Here is an 11,341-nt window from a genome sequence, read left to right on the forward strand (position 1 = left end):
TAGATGGACCGCCTATTTGAATCCATCTTTTAAATGAGATAGATGCTTTATACCTCTGGACGGCATATTGTACAAATGTGGTCCGTGGTCCAGCCTACATGAAACAATTGTTCTAATAATATTGGTCTTAAGCTTTACTTAAGTTTTTTTAAAGGGTGTGGTTCATGTAAGGCTGAGTCCCTAATCGATCAAGGTAACGCGCACCTATAATTCATATTGTGACATGTTGTTTCAGTGTCATAAATATTTGTAATGGCCTAAAATTTATTTTCATTTCTAATTATAAAATTCAAATATCAAAAATAGCGTAGATCGAGCAGATTTATGAACACTTTGAAATCTTGAAAATTAATGGTTTAGATACTATATTATAATATGCATTATTTCCAAAACTTGAAATCTATTTTTCTCATATATGTACATCTTGAGATCGAGATGATTGAGTTGAGGGTTTTTCAGCATCAAAACAATCTCTTCTAGTGAATTGTTGAGGTATGCCTAATTTGATTGTTTAGGACATCACCCGTGTATAAACTTTTTCCTTGACACTCTATTAACCAGTTTTAATGAAAATGGCGCAAGGGGTTGGCAAGGGCTGTGGAGAGAGAGAGAGATGATATATTTGGTGATTTTAGAAGAGAAATTCACGCCATGTCTTTTAAATATTGTTATTATAATTTTTTTTTGATAAATTAATGAGCTATTTAACATTTAACCTTGATTTGATTTTGAAATACCCATCAAAAGATACATGATGGAGTGCATCTTTCATTAATATTTTGATAAATTTCCTATTAATTAAATTTTTTATATTTTATCCTCTTATTTTATTTTTAATTTTTTTTAAATACCCCAACTTCAATGATCCTTCAATATTTTATTTTATTTTTTCCTGGTGGGGAGGGCCCAATTCGCCCCTCTATTGGGTAGGAATCGAGCCTGAGAATTCTAAATACCCCAACTTCGAACTTTGAAAATTCAAAATGACAACGAAATTTTTAAATTTTAGCATTTTAGATCTTGCAAGTTTTAAGTTAATGAAATATTTACACTTCAAAACTTTAATATCTGAAGCACTTCACACTTTGGACCTTGGTTTGAAGAAAGAGCCTTTAGGTTCGAATCAACACTAGGAATCTACTACTTTGGCCCATGGCCTCACAGCCCTACTTATCTGTGCCATTCCATAAGATATTATTTCTTTTTTATTTTTTGAATCCAATCAATATCAAGCAATTTCATAAACAAATTACACATTCTAGCCAAATCATCCAAGAATTTTAGATGAACAAAACGTGATCAAACATCTCTTAAAACAGATGTTAAATTTGCTTGAACATAAAGTCTAGGTTTGTGTTTTTGGTGAAGACAAATATGCATGGTAAAATTAATCGATGTACAATTGAAGTCGAGAAATATGGAGGAATTATATTTATAAAAATTTCACAATAGAGGCACAAGAGACAAAATAGAAAAAGAATTATCAAATAGAAATTAGCAACACGAATATGGTGATTTGCTCTAAAGGTGGAAATAATTAGATTTGGTGATAACTGAAATCAACGTGTGTATTTCCTTAAACGATAAAGGCCAGTGCTATATTTGGATAAAAGGAAAAAAGGGCTTTCTCAAATGTAAGGAACAAGCCCCATTGATTGCTATGTAAAGGGTCAATTAGACATAATATTTATCTTTTTAAGGGCCACCACCTTAGGGTTAAAGAAATTATAGGGGGAGAGAGAGAGAAATATGACCTAAAAAAGAGAGGTGGTATTCATATATGTTTTGGGCAATACTAATTTCTATTTTTAGAGAGATCTTAGTTGCTCTCAATATCATGTTTTTTTTTTTTATGTATAGAGAGGCTAAAAAAAATAATGAATCAGAAAAATACAAAAAAATATAAATAGATTGGATATTACACCCCAAAAGATCTCTTCATAAGATCCAAAAACAAACTCTTTTCTCTTCACTCTCCCACATTTCTCTCTCTTTATCTCATATAGATTTTCTCTATTCCAAACTCACATAAATCCCATAATTCCCTCTACCTTGTCTTACCTATTTTATCTTTCTACTTTCCTAACCACTTTATGTTTTAAAATAAAGTAACCTTTTAAATTCTATCCATAAAATCTCTACAAATAATAAAGATAAAACTAACCCTAATAAAATATAAAACAAAAAAAATCCTAAAAATATAAAAATAATAAAATAAAATAAATATATTAGATCATCTTCCCAACGCTGGGAAAAGGTCAACCTTGCACTTCCTAAATTTATCATATCCTCCAAAGACCGTTTCAATAATTGGTGATGGAGTCATACAATTTGCTAGGTACTTCATATTCTTCAATGAAATAATTGATCTGACACTTGATATCTAAATTATAATAGATATTTGAAATACTCAACTTAATCTTGATTTCTCGTTCGACGTCAAAGGATAGTATGTCACACACTGGAATCAATGTATCTTCTTCTTCATAAGTGGTTGTCGAAATTCATAGCACTTTTGGGTTGTCAACATCTCTTGTACTAAGATTTTATCGCTTTATACTCTTCTTCATCTTGTTGCCATCTATCAAGTCGACAATGTAACACTTGCTGCATTATTTTGTGAAGGCCTTCTATCAAGTATTGTTTGGCTTTCTTAATTATTTGATCCGCACGCTCCATAATTGGATCAATAGTTATTTGTGAAGGCATTATTATATGCATCTCAAGGCTCTGATATCAACTGATGTAGATAGAAGCTCTACTATTCAACTGATGCATGGAGATAAAGAAAGAAAAAAAAAAAAAGAAAAAAAAGATGAGAGAATATACCATTTATCAGAGTATGCAAGGGACCCGAAAAGATCTCTTCACAAGATCTAAAAACAAACTCTTTTATCTTCACTCTCTCCTCTTTCTCTTCATCTCAGGTGAATCCATATCTTCTTCTCTATCCTAACCTTGTATAAATCCCATAAATTTCTCAAATCCTTGTCTTACCTATTTTCTCTCTTTGATTTCATAACCACTTAATCTTATTTTTTAAAAAAATTAAATTTTCAATTCTACCCTTAAAATACAACCAACAAAGACAAAAAGTAATTCTTAAAAATAGAACCGGAAAGGAATTGTCTGCGAAGAGACTATTTATCTATTGTATATACAAGTCACAATCATTCCTACTCACTAGATGTCAAATTGGATGGATTGGGTGAGCCATGAAGTCCGAAGAATGTTTTCTGTCTCTATTCAATGACGCTATTATAACCATCCATTTTGAAATTGAAAGGGCAAGAATGATTGTGACTCCTATGTGCAAAAGATAAATGATTTCTTATAGACTATCCTAACATAAAATAACCTCAAATCTAAAATTTTAAAATAATAAAGTAAAAGAAATCATTGCATCATTTTTATAGCAATTGTGGAACGAAAAAGAGGATGTTGACCGGTGGTGTTGTCAGGATGGAAGAGCGGCTCTAGAGGTGAAGATCCGCGACGGTTTTAATGATGTTCGGAATGTATACCTCTTGTAACCCAAAATTGTAATATTTTTTGAGACATCGGAAAAACTATACTTACCAAGACTATCAACGTAGTGTATTCAAGGTGAACCAAGTAAATTGCGTATCTTTTTGACGTTGTGTTCAGCTTTTTCTTACCTACTATATACACAATCTTGGATGGGATCCCAACATTCTAATTTTATGCGTGAGGGGGGTTCTTGAGGACCCTTCAATCCTAGCCTAGCCAGTTCAGCATAATGAACTAGCTGGTTTTCTTGCCGGACTTAACCCAGCCCTAAGTGTTGGTGAGTTAGTTAGGTCTAGCTAAGTCCAACAGTTTCCTTACTTTTTCATTCAATATATACATGTTCGTTTGTATATGTTTTTCTTTCATTTCCAGATTTCATTAGGGGGTCTTTCAGCCCTAAATTAGCTCTAGGTGCCTTTTAGTTCTTGAAGATTCAGCTGAATTTTGTGATTGAAAGAATACGATTTTCAAACTTTTCAGTTTTACGCCTTCTTCTCAGCTGAGAAATAACACCACAAGAATTTTGGCGAGTGTTATGTTTTAGGGTCTTTGGCTTGATCTTCAATGGCTATTTGCCTTTTACATTGTTTGTTTTTCGTAAATAAATTTGATCGTTTGTAGGGGAGGCAATGGTCTGGACCTAACATCTGGACCCAACTTGGGTTCGGGTATGGGTCCAAGAATTGGACCTTGCGGGTCGGGTTATGGACCTGACCTGAATAGTGTTATTATATAAATAATATTAAATCTTTAATATTTTTAATAATATTTAAATAAATATAACTATATATTTTGTTATAATATTTAAATAATGAAAAAGTATAGGATGGGACCGATTACCTTTGGTATAGAGTGATCACATTAATCTTGACCTTTAGATGTGAAATTGAGTAATTGCAATTATTCTATTGACCAAGCTCAAACTTCAACATAAATTTTTTCGAACTTTGTGACACATCTAATCTATCAAACTTCACATGAGATGGATGGTTGTAACTTACAAATTGTAAGTAATGTATCTAAGGTAAATGGTCTCATTGTATACAATTCCTTAAATGGGTGTGGTTTCTATAGAGCCTAGGATCTAAACAATCAAATTAGAGCCCCCCTTTTAATAATGTCGAGAAATGTAGTTTCAACATTGGAAATCTTTGTGATAGCCTTAAAATATATTTTTACCTTTATTTATAAAGTTTAAAGCTTAAAACATGGTGTAGATTGATAGATCTATGAAAACTTGAAAATCTTAAAAATTGACGATCAAAAAATGCATTATTTCCAAAACTTAAAATCTATACGTTTCCCATGTCCATGCATCTAGATGTCAAGACGACCAATTTGAGGAATTTTTAGCATCAAAACAATCTCATCTAGTGAAATTTTTGAGGTAGGCTCAAATGTGTTTGTTTAGAGCCTCGGCTCTATATAAACTTTTTCTTCCTTAAATAATACATGTATATATTGGGTCCCAATCCGAGTCTGATAATTTTGGTCCGTCAGACCCGGACCCGGACCCGACGCATTGCCAACCCTAATTGTTTGCTAATCATGTTTGACTTTTTTTCTCATTCAGCTAGATCTAAATAAAAAATAATCCACATCTACTAGATCTAGTTATTATCTGTTGACCAACACCGAGAGTTTGTATTATTTAATTTATCATCCCTTATTTTATTTTTCCCTTTTTTTTGGTTACATTTTAATAAAATTTTAATGCCTTTTGAACTAATCGTCTGAACTCGTGAGCCTGGGTGCCGCTCTAGAAAATGGTAGCCATTTATAAATAATTGAGAGCCTAGGCTTGCTCTTTGATTGAGAAAGGGCACATAGGATTCTAAACTAATCAAGGAATAATTAATAATTAATCTAACTCAAGGCATAAAAAAAAAATGTTCTAAAATCTAATGATTGACCTAGATTGTATTTTAAGTCCCTCCTCATTGGTATGATGAGCTAATTTGTTGACTTGTCTACAATAATTGACATTTCCTTCTTGGATTTATCCCCTTATCTCTGCCCAACAAATACTTACTTTTTAGCATATTCCGGCTTATAATTTAAGAGTTATAGCTTGATTAAAGTCATCATTATGGCTAATATAGGCATGTGGGATAAAATTAAATTAATTTTGCATCTTGCGCAAGGCATTCACAACAAGAGGCTACATGGTGACCTTGCTTTTATATAAAACCTTAGAAACTATTTTCATGCTACCAACTGACTGTTTATAAGATTCTAATTGGCCCTCTTTTTTGTAATTTAATGTAAACTAATTGTAATGACATGTGCAACACAAGGATATAAAAAAGAGGGAAAAAGAAAAAGAGAACCTGAAGAGTTACATGTTTGAAAACACACATGTGAACAATCTATATACATTTAAATAGATACAACCGCATACAGCCACAAGTGGGCATAACTTCTTACATAAGGGTTAAAACATACCAGGGGGTTTACATTTTTATTTTAATTTTACTGACGCATTTTTTAAAAAAACAATCATAATTATCATCCGAGTTTTATACCAACTATTTGGCATTGGTTACATGTCAAGTGCCACACCCTCAATCAGACCATAGGTCATCATATCTCTTATCACTACTTCTATCCATGTCCTTTTTGGGACATCTCTCTGTCTTTTTAGAAACTTCCAATTAAACCAAATAGCTCATCCTAATTGTTGTTTTCTAGGTCAGTGCTACATATTACCAGACCATTTAAGTCTACTTTTCCTCATCTTATCATCTATTTGAGCTATCTCTAAGTTATCTCGCATATATTCATTTGAATTTTATCATTTACACTCATCTATTTAAACATTCTCATTTCAATTACACTCATTCTATAAATATGTTGCTTATAGACTGCCTAATATTCCATCCTGTAATATATGACCAGTCTTACAGCCATCCTATAAAACTTCCCCTATAGTTTCATTGGTATGCAACAATCGTATAGGACTCTAGAAGCACATCTCCACTTCGTCCACTCAGCTCTAATTATATCCACGATATTTTCTTCAATCTCTCAATTCCCATGAATTATTAATACAAGATATTGAAAATAATACTTTTAGGTACTTATTGGCCATCGTTCTTAACTAGTTCCTCATTTCTACTTCTATTATTACTAAAGTAGCATTCTATATATTTTGTCTTAGTCAGACTAACTTTAAAACCATGATGGTCTGTCCCAATCTGGTCATGCTATTCTCAAGCTCGGAGAACGAAGCAAGTCATATTAGATTAACATCCAACATTAAAACTTTTGCCACATCTATTTAATGAATCCCGACTTTCCTAAAGAAATATCCTCAAAATGCCTAAATTCCTTTTGTTCAATAATAAGGAATCCTTAACAAGTAGGGGGCTTTTAGTAATTTGACCTTCTTAACCAGCCCCACCACAATAACAGAAGTGACCCTGTTTGTTAGGGTTAGTCGCATTACTAATAAACCTACTTCTTTGGGTTTTCGACCTAGGACAAGAGTAATTTGAGCATGTTTAAAGATATTATTTGAAGTACTTGAATGACATGAAAAATAAAAAAGTGAACCATCTAATGTAAGTAGGGATCTTTTAACCCTTTAATGGCTTTGTAAGGGTTTTGGCCCCTTGAATGGTAATCTACTCTCCGATGGGAATTCATCCATTTGTCATAATTAACAAACGCGAAAGTTTAGGATCGAACCCCGAAATATGTCGATAATATCGACCATATGTTGGTTATAAACTGAAAAAATGTTTCACCTCATCCTTTCCGCGACACGTGCAGGCCTGATACTGACGGGTGTTTACACGAGTGTGGAAAATTATGCTAACTGTTACTTACCCAAAAAAAAAAATCGAACCCCAAAAGAAAATAACGAGTAAATGAGGCACCAAAATGTGCCTCGACACATATTTTAAATAACACAATCTTGGATGCTATTACATTTCCATTTTTGCACATCACACATGCAAGCACACGTACATATCGGAGAGAGAGAAAAGGGTCATCATGAAAATGTATACAATGAGACATTTTACCTTTTATACAGAGGCAAAAATAGGGATGGCACCGGGTCTGGTCGGTCCGGGTTCCACTGCACCCGGATCAGGCCCAAAATTTTAAATATTTATGTATTAAATTATATTTTATATATTCGGACTCGAAAATTATTATGGGACCTGAACTCGGACTTGAATAGTGTTCAGGTCCATACCTGAATCCGGATCGAGTCTACCCCTCGGATCGTTGATCAGGTCTGGGTCCATTGCCACCCCTAGACAAAATACACTTCAAACTATTACATGCAAAAGTCCAATGGGATGAGATAAGTATTGAGTCCAAAGAGAGTATAATTTGACATTAAACCCGGTTAATGGTACAACGAAGGCCATATAATTTCTTTCACATTTGAGGGGGTCAAGCTATTCGCTACATTTTTGCACTAAGGTCAATGATCTCATTGAATACTTTCACGATGGCTGCTAATTTTGCAGGATTTTATTAGGCTCATTCTTGAGAAATACATGTTAATGAGTCAAATATGAGGGCAAATACAAAGGGGTAGTTCTAAGGTATTATGAGGTGCATTTAGCATCAATAAAAAGAGCGAGGGTAGACCAAGAAGAATAAAGTTGAAAGTGGTAAAAAAAGATATGAGGATTTATGACTTTACTAAGGGTATGATATTTAATAGAGCAGAATGACAGACCAGGATTCGTGTGTCCGACCCCAAATAGTTGAAAAAAACTCTGATGATGATCTAACATAAATAAAGTTGTCGTTTCATTGGATGTGATCTTTCCTTTTTCTTGTCTCCTTTGTTCGTTCTTGTAAACTTTCATTTCCTTCATGAATTATTATTTAAAGCCCCCTACCCTAAAATAAAAAAGAAAAATCCTAGCGTCAATAAAAGTTGAGTGGTGCACTAAACCTTAAAATAAATTAGAAGTAGAAACAAGAAGAAATTAAATATCTCGGAAGCACTGAATTTTGCCCGGAGAATTCTCTCTAAACTGATATTGTAAACTGGCTGGAGAGCCTGTATATATCATCCCAACGGGTTAGGATGAGATCATTGAGAATTAGTTCAACTAGCTTATATTGCAGTGTAAGCCAGTTCTAAAAATACGGGCCGTTTTTTGTACGCATTTAGGTCTCATCTAAATATTCAAAAATAATAATTATACAAAAATTGTTAAAAAGGAGTATGTCTTCTTTTTTTTTTTTTTTTCAGCCAATGCAAGTTATATATTTGGTGAACGGTGGTGGATCCTAGCCTTGAAGACCTAAAAATCATTTATTTATAATAACTTATTTTTTTAATAAAAAATGTTGTGCAAATTTCACCTCAAACACATTCATTTAGCTCTATATTTTGAGGCTCTAGTGCTATGTATTTTGGGTTGTAGCTTGAGCCGGTTGGCTTATATAATCTTCTCCCATATTAGTAGTATATTATCAGTATATCTTAGCCTACCTCCTAAACCAAGTGGACAAACCCCATTTTTTTAAAAAAAGTAAAGAGAAGTTACTCATCACTTGTACAAGTCAAAAGATTTCATGCTCCCAATGGAGCATACTGTCCATATACTCCTTTGGGTAAAATTCAATCTTGGAATATTTTCAGACTTCAAATTTTGGGAATATAACCTCCAAAAATGTATGTGCTAAAATCATTTTTTTTTCTAAATCATATTCTCTATAGGCTTTAAAAAAAACGCCTCAAAACTGAATAGAAAGTATCAATTTTTGAAAGGTGAGATCTAAGTGTTAAAAATATCAAAATTCATATTATTTCTTTTGAACATAATTATCTAGTGATTTTTAAGTGATTCCTAAAATTTCATATTGGAATATTTTTTCCATGTAAGTCTTTTGCCTAAGAGAATAAGTGTCAAATATATAGTATATATATTCTTCACCATATTCAAATATGTCATTAGTCACCATGTTGTGGTTTCTATTTCTACTAATACCACTGTACTAAGCCTAAAAAAAAAACTAACTCCTAAACTATTTTAAAAATCGGGTAGGGGCATGTCTTCCCCCATTGAATTACCCCAAAAAATGTCCCTAGTTGTATTAAAGAAACTGAATTGCAGAAGCTTCTTCCCCTACCAAAACCAAATCCAAATCCCCACTGATGTTCAGTTGCTCCCTTGTCAATGATTAGCGTAGAGATTTTAGACTATCATTTATGCTAAACCATATAATACCAACTATTTAATTTTTCTAATTTGAGAAGAAGCCATTTGGCAAAAGTAGCTTTTAAATCATAGAATATTAATAATAAAAAATGGGTTTTTAATTCCTTTTTTTTTCTAAGTAGGTTGAGATTCGGCAGTTCTTCTACCAGTGTTCTAATTTGTTAAAACAGATACAAAATTAGGGTTCTAGAGATTGGCATCTAGTTTAAGTTGTAAAAAATAAAGCTAAATTTAGCATTGACCAGATGCTTTAGAGGGACTGCCTTAAGTCGGCTAGTTCAAAGCATTTAACCAACAACACAAACATAAAATAACACCCTTAACACATAAAGAAAGCATAATAAATAAATGGGTGTTGTCTAATCTTTATATTCTTTTGGTTATTTGATGTTGATGGGGGGAATCTAGGGAGCAGGCAAAAGAAAAAGAATGAAGGGCATCAAGACACCCTTTCTCCATTGCCTTCTAGGGTTCAAGATACCCAAGTTATGGTGAACTTAGGAAAGCTTTAGACTGTGTACATCCTGAAGAGTTGCTCATGGTGAAAAAAGAGAAAATATCCCTCCTTGTGAGGATTCCCTCCTTTGGGCCTATAATTTAGATACCATGAATGGCCTTTCAGGCTCTTGTGGCTTAAGTTGGTGGGAGAAGAACAAGATTGTCTTGGCCATACTGAAAGTAAGCCAACAAGACCGTTCATTTTTTATACATGAAGTCACCATTGCTGTTTGCCATTAAATGTAAAATTAAGCTCCTAAGGGCATGCTGTTGTTTGGAATCAAAGTTTAAAAATATTAATTTTGAAATTTATGGTATATGTGTAGTCTCCAGGTTTAGATTTCATATCTGACAACTAGGGGTGATTGTGACTTTCTGATACCAAAAATAAATAGTGTTACAGTCGACAACCGATAATGTCAACTTTGATATCATTTGGTTAAATAAAAGATTTTACTCGCTCTTTTGATCTTCAAGGTTCATCACAATTTTTCTAAAAATTGACTATAGTCTTAAATCATGGTTTTTCATATTATTTTGGAAAACTATACAATAAGATTATTTATTTTTAGCACAAGGATGATACAATCACTATTAATCATTTGATGTGAAATCCGGTAGTTGGTATGTGTGAGTAATTACACACAAAATTCAAAATAAAATTTAATAAACTATGTGACACACTCTAATTTGTCAAATTTACATCTAATGACTAATGGTAATTATGACTTCCTTGTATTAAAAGTAAATCTCCTAATTGGTGGCCAAAGTTGATTGAACCCAATATAAAGCAAGAATAATTGCTTCAAACATGCATTCTAGTGATTGACATGGCCATACTATAAGGGAGAAATTTATTTTGAAAGTTTTGTATGTCTATTTTAAATTTTTTTGGGTAGTTCAATAGCAGGAATTTGAGGCGTAGCGCTACTAAAAATCAACTACTAACCACTCAAGCCCAAGCCCAATTCCTAAAAAGTTATATATATCATCATCATTCAAGCCTTATCCTGATGATTTGGGGTCGGCCACACAAATCATATTCCTTCACTTTTCTCTATCAAGGGTCATACCCTTATTAAGACAAAAAATCACTATATATTTTATCACTATTT

Source organism: Amborella trichopoda, chromosome 4 (genome assembly GCF_054954075.1).
Source record: "Amborella trichopoda isolate Santa Cruz 75 chromosome 4, AtrichopodaSantaCruz75HAP2 v2.0, whole genome shotgun sequence".
NCBI lineage: Eukaryota > Viridiplantae > Streptophyta > Magnoliopsida > Amborellales > Amborellaceae > Amborella > Amborella trichopoda.